The 13,569-nt window shown below is 36.1% G+C and overlaps 1 protein-coding gene across 4 annotated transcripts in view; it reads right to left on the reverse strand.

The window, feature by feature from the left end:
• The window catches only part of TASP1 (taspase 1), a 273,821-nt gene that overhangs the window by 238,422 nt on the left and 21,830 nt on the right, over positions 1–13,569 (reverse strand). Inside the window, exon 3 of one of the 4 annotated variants that reach the window (XM_041732946.1) lies at positions 11,614–11,884. The exons of the other annotated variants lie outside the window; for them this stretch is intronic. The gene's annotated coding sequence lies outside the window, so the exon portion shown is untranslated. The remainder of the gene's footprint in view (positions 1–11,613; positions 11,885–13,569) is intronic. 4 annotated transcript variants of the gene reach the window in all.

Consider the following 13,569-nt stretch of genomic DNA (forward strand, 5'->3'; position numbering starts at 1 on the left):
CAATATGAAGGAATATCAAAAGCACTATACTAATGAAAGAAGCCACTCACAAAAGACCAAATATTATACATGATTCTATTTACTCCAAATTCTGGAAAAGGTCAAATTATAATAAAAAGCAGACATTGGTTGCCAGGGGCCACTGAGAGAAAGGGATCCACTGCAGATAGGCATTAAGACAGAATTTTGGAGGTGATGGAAATGTTATATATCATGATTGTACTGGCGGTTACATGATTGTATACATTTGTCATAACATCAAATTATACACCTAAAATTGGTGAATTTTGTATATAAATTATACCTTGATAAAACTGACAAAAAAAAAGTGTACCCCTCACTTGATATAAACTGATCACCTACATACTAATTTTTCCATCATAAAAAATATGTTTTTTAAATGTCATTTGTTGATTTTCTGATCTGAATCACTTTGTACAACTAGAAATCATTATGCTCAATTAGTAGCAAGCAATCCTTCTAAAATCTGTCAGATCCTATTACTCTCATTTTCAAAAACCTACAATGTTTCCCATAATACTTAGAATAAAATCTAAAGTCCTAATTTCCAACGTTTACAAAGCCCTACATGATCTGGCCCCTTCCTCACACATTCTACATCCTATGTACCAGCCACATTGACTTCTTGCAATTCCATGAGCACAGAGTACATTCCCACCCCAGGGCTTTTACGTTTATTTATTTATTCCTTTGAAATGCTGAGCTTAGTGAGTGACTCTAGTAGGAGAAAAAAGCCAATAAATAAAGACTGTGCACATGATTGTGTGCAGAAACATACACACACGTATAAATAGCTGATGTCCCATGGTGATAAGTGTTATAAAGAAGAATAAAGTGGAATAAAAAGGGATGATAGGGTACTTTTCTTTCCCTGTAACCAAAAACTCCCTTTCCCAACATCTTCATATGGCTTTTTCCTCCATTTCATTCAGGTCTCTACTCAAATGGTATCAAAGGACCCTCCCCTTATTGAGTTATTAGCATTTCACCTACTTCTCCAATTATTTTTTTCCTCTATCTTATCCTTCTTTATGGCACTTTTTACTACCTGACGTTATATGTACTTTTTGTCTATCTAATTCTCTCCATAGAATGTTAAGCCCCATAAGTACAGTAATTTTGTCTTTTTAAAAGGTGTTGCATCCCAATGTCTAATGTAATGTTTATCATTTAGTAGGTACTCAATAAATATTTCCAGGATGAATGAACAGGAGTTAATTACACCTAGATATAAACAGAATAATTGATCACTGTGAACTACAATCCCTTAAGCTGACACTTAGTGATTCTTGCAAGTTACTCTTACAGAGAAATGCCAGAATAAGGTAAGAGTATCAAGAATCCAAACTTTTCACAATTAAAAGAGAGATGATATAAATTCAAGCAATAGCACTTTGAGTTTCTAAAAGATGAAATTTTAAAAGCAAAGTATTTTTTAAGCATACTCATAACTTTCAGAGGAGACAAAAGTTTAAAAAATAAGATCCCTCTGCTTGACCTAGCAGAGAGTGGGAAAAGCCAAGAATGTAAGTCAGGAGCTACACTCCCATCATGACACGTAAACCCTTTCCTCTTAAAATTTGGAAACACCAAGCCAAGCGAAGATCTGCAAAACATTACTCTTTCACTATAAACCACAACCTGCATTACCCATTTAATGTCCTTTGCTGAATACATAAAATAAGAACTGTTTGCAAGGCTATAGAGTATACTGTACCTCTGGGGATCTATTATGAGACCTCTATTAACAGCTCTTACAGACGCAAGGAATTTAGCTTTCAAATGTTATACAAAAACTAGACTGGCAGGACGCCTGGGTGGCTCAGTGGTTGAGCGTCTGCCTTTGGCTCAAGGCGTGATCCCAGGGTCCTGTGTTCGGAGTCCCGCATCGGGCTCCATGCAGGGAGCCTGCTTCTTCCTCAGCCTATGTCTCTGCCTCTCTCTGTGTGTCTTTCATGAATAAATAAAATCTTAAAAAAAAAATAGACTGGCACGTTATAATATCATTTTTATACAAAATGATTTGTATTTGTCCAATTTCTAATCTTCCTTTAAGAAGTTAGACATTTATAGGAAATTACTAATGTCAGTATAATATCATTATTCTAATGCAAATCAACAAACATCATTAGATGAATAAAACACAGTAGAATAAAATTATGTGATGATATGGCTTCTTATTCAAATTAAGTATATCAAAATTATTTTATTGCCTTCATTAATAAGCAGGTAGCTTTATTAATCTAAAGCTGATGAGAAAGAAGGAAAAAGCAAACAGCTTGTAAAACAATTTGCTGAATTTTTAAAGAGTAATAAAAACAGGATATATACCCATGTTGTTATAGTCTTTTTTAAACTAACACTGGTAAAACCTGTGTGGTACACTTACCCTAGCTGACACTCTCCTAAGAATTACAAATTCCCTGGTATTTTATCATCAATTCTCACTATTTACAGGATAAATACAGACCAATGAAAATATATTACCAAAAAATCATTTAGGGATTTTTTGTTTGGTTGGTTAGCAGCTAATTAAGGTCAAACCTTCGAGAACTGGATTACTGAAAGATTTCCAATTTAGATTCCTGTGTGGTGGTATACGTTAAGTCTCATTCATTTAACAAATATTTACTAGATACCTATATGCCAGGCAAATATTTCTGTAAAGCACCAGTTATATATATAGTTCAGGCTTCGTGGGACACACAGGCAATTCTACAACTACTCAACTCTGCCTTTGTAGCATGAAAGCAACCAGAGAAAATACAAAAATGAATAAGCATGGCTTTGTTCCAATAAAATTTCATTTATAAACACTGAAATTTAAATTTTGTATAATTTTCTGGTGTAATGAAACATTATTCTTCTTTTGATTTTTTTTCCAACCATTTAAAAAGATAAAAATCATTTTTATTTTTTTTATTTATTTTTATTTATTTATGATAGTCACACAGAGAGAGAGAGAGAGAATGAGAGAGAGAGGCAGAGACACAGGCAGAGGGAGAAGCAGGCTCTATGCACCGGGAGCCCGACGTGGGATTCGATCCCGGGTCTCCAGGATCACACCCTGGGCCAAAGGCAGGCACTAAACCACTGCGCCACCCAAGGATCCCTAAAAATAATTTTTAGCTTGCGGACCATTCAAAAACAGGCAGCAGTCCAGATTTCGCTTTCAGGCCATAATTTGTAAATCCATTATGTAAACCATGAGGATACAGCAAAATTAGGGGATACAGAAAAATATCCTTCCCACATGGAGCCTCCATTCTAGCTAAGGGAGACAGACAATAGAAATAAAATATATTAGATGGCATATGACATAGAAGTATATATGATGGAGAAAAATGAAACAGGCCAAGAGATAGGGGTACTGGGCATGGACAGAGGGCCATAATGAAAAGACAAAACTATGGGAGTAGTTACAATTTTATTTTTCATTTCAAGTGTTTATTTTGACATAATTTCAGACTTGAAATATTAATATAGTATCTGGAACATATTAAGAACTCCTACAACTTGGGATCCCTGGGTGGCACAGCGGTTTGGCGCCTTCCTTTGGCCCAGGGCACGATCCTGGAGACCCGGGATCGAATCCCACGTTGGGCTCCCAGTGCATGGAGCCTGCTTCTCCCTCTGCCTGTGTCTCTGCCTCTCTCTCTCTCTCTCTCTCTGTGACTATCATAAATAAAATAAAATTCTTTAAAAAAAAAAAAAAGAACTCCTACAACTTTCAGTAATAACCAAAAAACAACCCAATTCAAAAATGGCCAAAGGACTTGAATAGACTTCAATTGACATTTCTTTGAAAAGAAGAGACAAATGGTCAACAGGCACATGAAAAGATGCTCAACATCATTAATCATTAGAGAAATAAAAATCATAGCCACAATGATATACCACCTCACATCTATGAGGATGGCCATAATCACAAAGACAAAAAAAGAGCAAGTGCTGGCAAGAACATAGAGAAACTATACACTGCTATTGGCAATATGTAATGGGTCAGCTGCCGTGGAAACAGTTTGATGAATCCACAAAAAGTTAAACATGCAGTTAGTATGACCTAACAATTTGGTACTCAAACAAATACTTGTACAGAATGTTCACAGCAATACTTTTCTCAACTGTGAAAAAGTAGAAATAACTTGGATTGTCTACCAATAGATGAAGGGATAAACAAATTGTGTCCTAATCGTGAACAATGTTGAATAATACTCTATAAAAGGGAATGAAGTACTGATACATGCTATGATATGAAAGAGCCTTAAAAACATTATGCTAAGTTAAAGAAGTCAAAACAAAACATCACATATTGTATGATTTCCTTTATATGAAATATCCAGTATAGGTAAACCCATAGAGACACAAAGCAGATTGGTGGTTACTGTGGGGCTAGGAGAAGCAGGAATGGAAAGCAACTGCTTAATGGTACAGGGTTCCCTTTGGAGGGAGAAAAATGTTTCCAGAACAAGACAGAAGGTGGTAGTGGTACAGTATTATGAATGTTTGAATGCCACTGAATTACTCTAAAATTAGTAATTTTGTGTTCTATGAATTTCACGTCAATTAAAAACCAAAAAAAGCAGACTCAAGACTAACAAACAGCACAATTCCATTTCAGATGCGGCTTTACCCTGGAGTGACTATAAGGAAGCATAAGTAGCCTTCTGGAGAGCTGCAAATGTTGTGTTTCCTCATCTGGGTGCAGGTTCCATGAGGATATGTTCACTCTAAAAAATTCAAGGAACTGTCCATTACAATAAATGTGTATATTTTTCTATGTGTATATTACACTTCATTAAAAAGTTTTGGAACTGGTACGCCTGGGTGGCTCAGCGATTGAGCATCTGCCTTTGGCTCAGGACATGATCCCAGAGTCCCAGGATCGAGTCCCATGTCAGGCTCCCTGCATAGAGCCTACTTTTCCCTCTGCCTGTGTCTCTGCCTCTCTCTGTGTGTCTCTCATGAATAAAAAATTAAAAATAAATAAAAAATATAAAAAGTTTTGGAACTATAATGTAGTTTATACATTTTTTAAGAGATTTACTTAGAAGAGTCTGCTTCTCCCTCTGCTCCCCCACCCCCGCTCTCTCTCTCTCTTCCAAATAAATAAATAAAATCTTTTTTAAAATCTTAAAAAATAAAGGCATCTATCAGCAACAGTATGGAAGAGGTGGAAAGCAAGAAAACACAAATGAACTGAGAGGCTACAAAAGCTAACCACTTTGGGAGCCAAGATTCAACTTTTATTGAAGAAAAATTTGTTGAATTGGAAAAAGATAAATCAAATGAGAGAATTACTGAAAAGGACATACAAAGCTTTCTGGGTAATCATCACAGATACAGCCACAAAGACTATGTGCAAGTCAACAATTTTTCTAAGTATGTTTTTCATTAAATAGTAGTAGAATCAAGATAAGATAAATGATGTTAGAAGCTAAATATCCTTTAGGAAGTTAGCAAGACCAAGTTCAGAAATCAGTGCAATATGCTTGTACTTAGGGTCATTTCTAGTACATTCTTTGCCACAAACACTGAAAATAATATTTTACTCCTAAGACGAGAAGTAAATAAAGGAACAATTTAGTTCAAGCTTAGTTGGGTCATACAGTATTTTGATCTGCTTTAGCTCCAGCTCTAAACTCTTTGGAGTGAGATACTTTGGTTCTGATTCAAACTGCTCCAATGGGAAATTTTTTGAAAACTCTTTAGTTTGAAGTTCATTTTCAAAATAGTAAGTTAATATTTCAATCCAATTCCAATTGCAAAAAATTAAATCAAAGCTCATTCCAGTTTTACTCTTACTTCTGATAGAAATCTCTGCTAAGCTATCAATTCATTTTCTTGGTCCTTCCCACAAGACAAAAGTTTGTGTATCTGCCCAAGCCTTCTTTTCAGCTTTACCTTGAGCTGAAATACAGTCTTTTTTTTTTTAAGATTTTATTTATTTATTCATAGACACAGAGAGAGAGGCAGAGACACAGGCAGAGGAAGAGAAGCAGGCTCCATGCAGGGAGCTCGATGCGGGACTCGATCTTAAGTCTCCAGGATCACACCCCAGGCTGCAGGCGGCGCCAAATCGCTGCACCACCAGGGCTGCCCTGAAATACAGTCTTAATTACAAACCCTCCTATAGTTCAAAAGTGGCAGCTGTCACTTAGCCCTAGCAGACAGAAGCCCTGAGAGAATGCATGTTCCACATGGCCAGGTCTCATTTTTTCAAGAGAAGTTAGAAATCCAGATTTTTTAGTCTCCTAACTTTTAAATGTTGGCAACAAATTCTAATTTTTAAGAACTAATCTATGGGCCAATCAACACATATCTGTGAACTGTCCCTTCTGCAACCATGGGCCCAACAATTAATAAGCTATCAAGCTTCTGATGTAAAATCTGAACTTTGCTGTCTTCAGTGAAAACTGAATATACAATACAGATTTCAGGCAAAGGAGCTCTTTGACATAAATGCCAGTTCTGGGGAACCTGGGAGGTTCAGTGGTTGAGCGTCTACCTTTGGCTCAGGTCATGGCCCCAGGGTCCTGGGAAAGAGTGCTATATTGGGCTCCCCACAGGGTGCCTGCTTCTCCTCCTGCCTATGTTTCTGCCTCTGTGTGTCTCTCATGAATAAATATCTTTTAAAAAAAAATGTCAATTCAAACAAATCATTTCATTCTGATGTTTAGTTGGATATTTAAAATATTGAATATTCTTCCTTCTTGCTAGTTAAACAAGGAGTATAAATACAGAAGTAGGCCACTTAACCTGCACTGTAGTCTAATTACCATGTGTCAATACAATTTACTAAGAAGAGCCAGATTAGTGGTCAGAAATGCCACATATTTTCTGATTATAATGATTGGAATTTATTTTTTTTTTGATTGGAATTTATAATACGTTTTTGCTTCTACAAATGAGTCAGTTAAGCTTTCTACCCAGAATCCACAAGAATGATGAATCATGGTATTTTTCTCAAGACTACCTTAGTCACTATTAGTCACATCAACTTAATCTACAACTTTAATAGTGAACTGCCATTATCAAAATGATAAAACATGATACTCTCTTTGGGGCTAGTAGTTTGGAGCAGAAAAACAAAAAACAAAACACACACTCTCATAAAACTTACACAGTTACATGGTGGGGGGAGCAGGGGGCAGTGGTGTCAATATTCAGATAATGCAAAAACTGACAAAGAGAATCAGGTAAAATAATTAAAAGATAGTAAGAATCTGTCTATAAATTAGATAGCAGATCCCACATAATTTATAAAAGTTGGCTCTCATTTCAGCGTGAACTCTAGTGATTTCAAGATCAAGGCAGTAGGCACATGAAATCAAACAACTATTAAGTTTTTCAAAAATTATAGCATTCAGATGGACAATATTTACAAGAAGAAAAATTCTTGGAGAAATAATAACAAGGTAACCAACTCAGAAATCTGGTACCCTGCCTATGAAATCACAATTAGCTTTCCCAGGCCTTATCCTTCCCCTACCCACCCTCCATAACTTGCCCATTCACCATTTGTCTGCACCTCTTTCAGGATATAGGGGATGGGTTTAAAAGCCATAAATCTATCAATTATACTGCCTTTTGTCCATTTATGGAAAAAAAATACTCTATGAAAAGAAGATAAAAACTTTTTTTTTTTACTATTAGTTAATTTACCTGTGTTAACCTTGTTTTGAGTAATTGAAAAATGTGGACAATCATAGAGCTCTGCCACATGGAAATTACAAGACTATGGATTCATCCTAATGTTTGATACAATATTGACCTAAAAAGCAGAATTTTCACAACTGGGACTAATTAGAGGTCATGGTATCTGGTATCACAGGGCTACAGAAAACAAGGTCAGAAAGAAGCTACACAGAACATTTGATTTAATATCCAGTAGGCAATCATTTGGGGATATAAATAATAGTGAAAGGGAATAGAAGGGAGGGGAGAAGAAATGGGTAGGAAATATCAGAAAGGGAGACAGAACATTAAGACTCCTAACTCTGGGAAATGAACTAGGGGTGGTGGAAGGGGAGGAGGGCGGGGCGTGGGGGTGAATGGGGACGGGCACTGAGGGGGGCACTTGATGGGATGAGCACTGGGTGTTACTCTGTATGTTGGCAAATTGAACACCAATAAAAAATAAATGTATATAAAAAATATATATATCCAGTAGGCAAGTAGTTGTTAACTCTTTAAAAGATCTCAAGGTGGGCAGCCTGGGTGGCTCAGCAGTTTAGCCCCTGCCTTCAGCCCAGGGTGTGATCCTGTAGACCCAGGATCAAGTCCCACATCAGGCTCCCTGCATAGAGCCTGCTTCTCCCTCTGCCTATGTCTCTGCCTCTCTCTCTCTCTCTCTCTCTTTCTCTGTGTGTCTTTCATGAATAAATAAAATCTCTAAAAAAAAAAAAAAAAAAAAAGATCTCCAGGCAAGTGATATCCATTTGATAAGAGCATGGTGTGTCAAAAAATACAGGAGACGTGTGCAGCTCCCAACATAGCACAGGGCAACTTACCATTATAAATATTCTTAATGTTTGTATATAGAAACCAGAAGGTATTTGCAAATTCATTTTCAGGTCACTAAAACCCAGAAAACCTATTTTCATCCATGTGTGGAAAAACAAAGGTATATGAGATGATTTCTGTAGTGACACTGCCTGTTCTTAGAATTATTCTGTAAAACAAGACCATGTGGGCACAAGACACATTTGACTGATATGCACTATTGTTTATTTTAGGTTTTTAGCCAATTGACATTACATTAATAAAGACTGTAAAGTTTAAGAATTAATGGACTCTAACCACTAAGTTCAGCAGCAGTTAGCCAGAAAACATTTTTACTGGGCCCAAATAAAGTATCTTTCATTCATTAATACAGAACCACAGGGCATACTTACACATCAGAGGCTCAATAATCTAAAAAAGAGTTCCTAGAGAAACAAAAAACTTTCCATTTTCATTCTGTAACTGCTCCTTAACAACAGAAAGTATTCTTTCTTTTTTTGGCATTCTCTATTCTCTCTACCTCAGGACATATTTACAGATGCACTGGCTGCTTTACAGACATACTAAAAGTTCTTGCTGTGGTTGATCAAAGTTGGAATGCCTGAGGAAATTACTCAACTTAGACAGCCCGGAATTATATCTAGCCAAATAGTTACACTGCTCTACTTTTAACATGTGTTAAAGTAATACTTTAGCTATCCTGGATGTAAGTTGAGAGAACATTTGTTTGCATCACACTCTATGAACATTTGAGTCAAATACGTTACATTAAATACCCAGTTTTAGTATCTGCGACAGTTCATTTCTTTTTTAACTATTCAATAACAAAAAAGACAACATATTTTATGTTGGAGAAAAAAAAACCCTCACACACAACAGCACGTGTATTAGGAACTAAGACTTTTTATGATCATCATGAAACATCCAAACTCTTCTAGAAATGTCAGAATAAATGCAACAAATGTTGATACTTGTCATTAGAGCAGTTGTTAATCTGGCATACAATTCTGTCAAAAAAAAATGGAAGTATACTTTTCTCTATTACAAAAAAATATTTTTAATAAAAAGCACTGTACATCTATAATCATCTACTTTCTATTATTAATCAGCCTAATTTGCAAAAAAAAAAAATAGAACAGAAAAACAGAAAAACGACATCACAGCAGTTTATTTTCATGTGTTTTGTTTTTTTTTTTATTGAAAGCCACAGAATTGCAGTACAAAGAGTTACTTGTCAAACACAACACAAATCTCTAAAATAAAATATTGGCTTCAATAGACTTGCACATCTGAAATAGTTTTAAACTTTGTTTTAGTTGGATTCTTTACAATGTCCAGGAAGAGGTTAGCACACACAGTACCTGAAATTGTCCTTTCCACATGAGCTACAATAGAAGACAAATGTAGCTGTTTCTTTAGAGCTAAGTTTGGCATCCACTTACACTTCCCTTCAATCTAAATACTTACACCTTTTAACCATGTTGACAGTAACATGGAAACATCACTCAAAAAGAACCTAACAGACCATGGAATCATAATAACTTAAATCATCCTTCTATCAAATGTGAAGTGAGAACATGATCAGAATTGGAGGGGAGAAAAGAGTAGTACTAATTTATAAGTAGTAACTTTTTATTACTTCTTTTTATTAAAAAGACTTCAACACAATAGAAAATGTTAACATCTGCACATACTCCAAGAAAAGAAAATAAAAATAAGTTCTGCACCCTGGATTTTCTAAGAAGCCTAATAAGTGTTAACAGTGTTGATGTCCTATATTATAGTAGAAGTCTGTCATGAACTGCTAGGAAATGTGTGTACCATGCAGGAGGTTAGACCCTGAGTGAGAATGACGACCAGTAAAAACTCCCTGGCAGTGGAAATGACCAAAGAACTTTCATCAAGTGGGATGCTAGAATTCAATTTTAAGTTGTTTGCTCTGCTACAGTAAGATGTAATCCTGCATTATTCTAACATTTACATAAAGCCTACTACACACATAAGAACTAAAGAGAAACAGAGATGGACAGAGAGAATATGAACAAAAGAAAATTGAAGCAATATTTTGTTCTGTTTTAGAGCAGGAATTAGGATGTGAGTTTGATGAATTCCTAAAAATCATGTAACATAAGTCTCTTCCTCATTCCTTTCCAGATCCTAAATAAAGGCCTGGATCTGGGAAAATGAGCAAAAACTTAAAATCAAAGGGCAGTCTTTCCAACTGACCTTCATGATACCAGCCTATGACTTTGCTGAATACAGAAAAAGCTTCTTAGCCCAGAAATTACAAAAAAAGGGAAAAAAAACAAAAAACAAAAGCAGTAGATGTTCAATTATAAAACTGATGCCCCAAATGCACACAAGCATACATACACAAAATGATTCAATAACACAACACTACAAATCTAAGGGCCAATGAATCTAGTATCTCTACTAATACAGGACTCAATTCATAAACCTAAGCTGCTTCCACACAGCCAAAACACAAATTACCACCAATTCCACCCTACTACCAAGTGTAACTTTTAGTAGCTCAAAACTGAATTTCAAAATGTAGTATGTTCTTGCAGAGTAACAATTCCAAGAACAAAATGAGGGTTCACATATAAAACTATATGTTCTTCAGGATCTGCTATGTATCGTCTTAGACCATATCTTCGAGATTCAGTCAAGATAAATACACCTTATAAGGTTCACAGAACTCCTCAAGAAATGGCTAGAAAAAAGTGAAAAGTGTTTCATGTTCCCATCAGTACAAAGTAAAACATAACAAGCTCTGTACTTCAGTGTTTTGACTTGATCAAAAACTAATACACAGTTTTGATGCAGTGTTAAATTAAATCAGAATGTAATAATTGGTGCAGTTTTCTTTTTATTCTAAAAAAAATTAAAGGAAAAAAAAAATCACTGCTTTTCCATTAAGCAGGTACTTTGTGCTAGAAAGCACATTTAATGTCTAGGGTCCTAGAAAAAGAACAGATGTACCTACTGTGTAAACACAAACAGTAAGTTACAAGTTGCCCCTTAGTACTAAAGGCAAGAATCAGCATCAGTATTCCAAAGTGTTTTAAAAAGAGTGTAACTTACTTTTACTGTCCCAGGCTAACTGGGCTCGACATGTCTGGTGCTTCTTTGTCTGCACATGGCCACCCACAGCCTGTCTTCTAATTAAATCAATGCTCTAGCAGCAGAACAAGCAAACAAGTTGCCTCCCATCTGCGTACAGCTCCTCAGGACACATTTCCCTTGGTCAGAAGGTGGAAATTCTTGGGAGAGGTGATTTTCTCTGCCTCTTCACAAGAAGAACATGGATACTTGGCTGGATGCAACTCCATGAAGTGTAACTGTGTATGTACACCTCAAAAAATAAAACAAAAGAATGCAGAGAAACATAAAGACTCTATAAACAGCTGGAATACACAGAAATACTGAAGCACCCCTGGAAATAATGCTAAACGGACAAGCAAAATGGGGTCTTTGACTGAAATAATCAATGATACTAAGTTGGGGGAAAAAAAGAAAAAAGCATCTAAAGACAAAACTCAAATTTCAGGCAATGAAAACAGGTTAAGTACTACAAAGGATAAGAGGTAAAACTCCTTGCCTCAAATACATAAAAACAGATCCTCCCCACAGTATAGAGAATAAAAGATATTATCAATTGAAGAGAAAAAATGAGACTTTCAAGAGTGTTAGGTCTAAATTAGACTCATCAGGCATATTGCAGTTAATGGGCACTTGTATATATGTGAGCTAAATGCATCAAGCTGCCTTTCCAATGTGTTCAGCCCCTTGGGGGAGAGAAAAAGAGGAAGCAAGGAACCACTGAAATATTCAGCTACCCCCTGCTTATGAAAAGATGATTTCTGCAAAGCAGAAAATGTTCAGAAAAATGGAGATGTTCATTTATTTACATAATTTTCTAACTTCCCAAATAAAAGAAATGCCTATAAAACAAATGCCCTTCTTTTTCTGCAACAACAACAACAAAAAACAAACACTGAGGTAGGGTAGGGGGCAGGATGTGATTAAGTGCCTACTCACAAAGAAACTCCACATCCAAACTCCAGAACGAAACTTGTGAACAGGTTTGTTGAGAGAAAGTGGGTTGGACAGATTTGGTTGGAGAGATTTGCAATGTTCCCTTCCCAATGTTCAGCCCTTCCCAATGTTCCCTTCCATCCTAGACGTACCCATATGCCAGCAGCAATCCATATCATTTCCATGACCACTAAGCATTTTAAGGACTAGCAGGCCTTAGGTGCTCTCTCCCCCTGTGGCACACAATTCCAGCCCAAGAAAAGAGAGTGTGGCCTAACCCTGTAGCTGCACAGAACCTGGACTGAGGCCCCAACAACAGACTAGTCAACAGTGATGATATTCTGAAGATCCCTGCTTTAAAGTAATGCATGGTGTTATGCCAGCTGGCTCTGGGTAAAAAAGAATGTAGAGACAGATAAATGTGTAACAATATTATATATAATAACATAAATATATAATAATGCAAATACTTTTTTTCCCTCTCCTACCCCAAACTATCAGCCATCTATAAGAAGTTACTTCTTAAACAATTTTCTTAGAGTTTATAAGCAAGCATAAAGACAACAGACTGCTTTTAGCAGACAGACATAGAAACGTGCGCCCAATATAATCTGCTCTTTAAATGCTAAAGCATTTGGATAATAAACTAGTTTCAATCATGACTTAACATCTCTCCTGACCATAGGAAGCCTTAAAGGATGAATCAAATCAAGTCAACACAAGAACTGCAGCATCCACTTAGAATAATATAAACTCAACAAAACATTTTTAACAAAGAAGTCTGTGCAAGCTGCCTTTCACTATATGAAGTTTCCAAGCTATATCAACCACTATTTTAATGCACAGTATTCTACCTACCAAAATAACCAGTTTTCAAAATGAATTGGCCAAAATCTCTCAGAGCCTACACCAAGATATTCAAACTCTCAGCCAGATTCATCAGTTTTCTCATACAAAAAAACTCTCAAGTTTGTCATTCAAATCCCCCCCCCCCAAGATTCC

This window comes from Vulpes lagopus, chromosome 18, assembly GCF_018345385.1.
Source record: "Vulpes lagopus strain Blue_001 chromosome 18, ASM1834538v1, whole genome shotgun sequence".
Classification (NCBI taxonomy): domain Eukaryota; kingdom Metazoa; phylum Chordata; class Mammalia; order Carnivora; family Canidae; genus Vulpes; species Vulpes lagopus.